This window comes from Aplysia californica, unplaced genomic scaffold (genome assembly GCF_000002075.1).
Source record: "Aplysia californica isolate F4 #8 unplaced genomic scaffold, AplCal3.0 scaffold00970, whole genome shotgun sequence".
NCBI classification, from domain to species: Eukaryota; Metazoa; Mollusca; class Gastropoda; order Aplysiida; family Aplysiidae; genus Aplysia; species Aplysia californica.
The window spans coordinates 152,733-154,527 of NW_004798240.1; the positions used below are offsets into that span (position 1 = coordinate 152,733).

General features: G+C 43.6%; 1 protein-coding gene across 3 annotated transcripts in view; it reads left to right on the forward strand.

The window, feature by feature from the left end:
- Nucleotides 1-1,795, forward strand: part of LOC101854988 (heparan sulfate glucosamine 3-O-sulfotransferase 5) — an 88,962-nt gene that overhangs the window by 81,231 nt on the left and 5,936 nt on the right. The window contains exon 1 of one of the 3 annotated variants that reach the window (XM_013089518.2): nucleotides 206-484. The exons of the other annotated variants lie outside the window; for them this stretch is intronic. The gene's annotated coding sequence lies outside the window, so the exon portion shown is untranslated. Of the gene's footprint in view, nucleotides 1-205; nucleotides 485-1,795 lie in introns of those variants that run through there. 3 annotated transcript variants of the gene reach the window in all.

Genomic DNA, 1,795 nt, shown 5'->3' on the forward strand with positions numbered 1-1,795 from the left:
GGGGGGGGACTGATACATCTAGTCCGTGTCGTTGAGGCTCGAGTCTTTCCCCCATATTGCTGTGGCCTGAAGGTTGAGGGGGGCGCCGAGGTCCACTTTTCACAACTGGCTTTGACTCATCGGATTATGAGGAGTGGACTGCGGCCGTGCTGGCCTCGTACAAGCCAGTCAGCTCCCCGTCAGAAGATGGCTTTCCTCTCGGATTGGCCTCCTCAAGTGCTCGCTGACTCTGACTCATAGACGCCACTCGCTGTTGCTGTTGTTGTTGTGAGTTTGTGGGCCGGATGCCCCCTTGTACTTAACCCACTCTTGTGTACAGATTTGTGCGTCACGGTTGCGCCATGGGGTAGCCAGCGACGACAACCGTTTTGTTACATAACGCCATTTCTGCCCGGCCATTTGCTTAATATAATGTGCTTCAATAGAATTCCTGCTAATAAAGTGTGTGGCACTGAATTTCCCTTGGAGCTAGCGGATACTTTTGGTATGTTGGCGTGGATCCCTGTTGTGAGGAATATGCAAGTTAAGGACATTTTAAAAGTTGGCCCAGTACCCTTTATGCGGTTAAGCCGAATATGAAGTTGCCATTAACTTTTATGGGAACTAATTTGCGGATCCCTTAGAAAAAAATGTTTGAGTTAATGTTCAGCTTCTGCACATATGACTTTTCCTTGTTTGTCTTTCTTGACGAAATTCATCCGATTTTAGTCTGGCTCCTTTAAACTACCTTGGCATGTTTTTACTTCGTCCGTTTGTTACACTTGCGGCCGGAATAGCATGGGTTCAATTCCCGGGTTTGCCTGGTGGAACTTGTTTCCTAAGGGAAAGTAGATGGCCGATTTTCTTGAGTTCATCCTCCTGCAAATGAGAATTGTTTTAATTGTTTATAGATGGGAGTTTTTGATAGATTGCGATTTGTGTCTAACTTTCGTGCCAATGGCACCTGGACAGTCGAATACACTGGTTTGCCACAGGCGTTATGCTGGAACGCTTTGTCCCAATCCGCCCAGTATTGGTCCTGACAGGCAGGGTTTATGCCTGCCTCTTAGATGATCTTAATTGTGTCGATGTAGACGTAAAAATACGTATATTGAAAAAAGAAAGTTTTTCTTTTCCGAAAGGACGCCAATTGTAGGTTCTACTTCTTTTCTATTACCTGTTGTTTCTGTTTTTTCCCTGCACTTAATGGCTGATTATTAGGACTATGTGTATTTCTTTACACAAACAGGCAAACAAACAACCCAAAAGGAGTTTTCTGCCATATGTCAAGAGGGTGATTGACGGACGCTTGTGGTAGATCCCACTTCTTTAATATTTCTATGTTGTTTCTGTCTGCCTATCTTACAACTTCCCAGCACTAAATTATCACTATTGTGTCGATGTTATTTTCATTACTCAAACAAACAAACAAACAATCAACCATTGTTCCTGTTCGTCTTGGGCTTTTCAGACATTTGTCTTTAACTGTTAGTCCTAATCACCACGCAAGTGTCTATCCGGGACTTGGCTTACAGATAATCCGTGTTTATCGGTCCGTGCTCTACAGCAATGGCGCTTGAAAGAAAAAGACGGCACTTTTATTGTCTGTTAAGGGGTACAGAGTGTTTGATAGTGATAGCTGTGTTTAGAAATGATGCAAGTATACAGATAGGTTGTTGTATGCTTTTTGAAGGGCCTACTGCAGTCGCCGAAGGAGATAAATGGACAAAAGAGAAAGTCTGTCTGTCTGTTTTCCACCCTTTTAAGTTTTAATAACAAGGACAAGCTATGTAAGTTGCTCTCTCTCTCTCTCTCT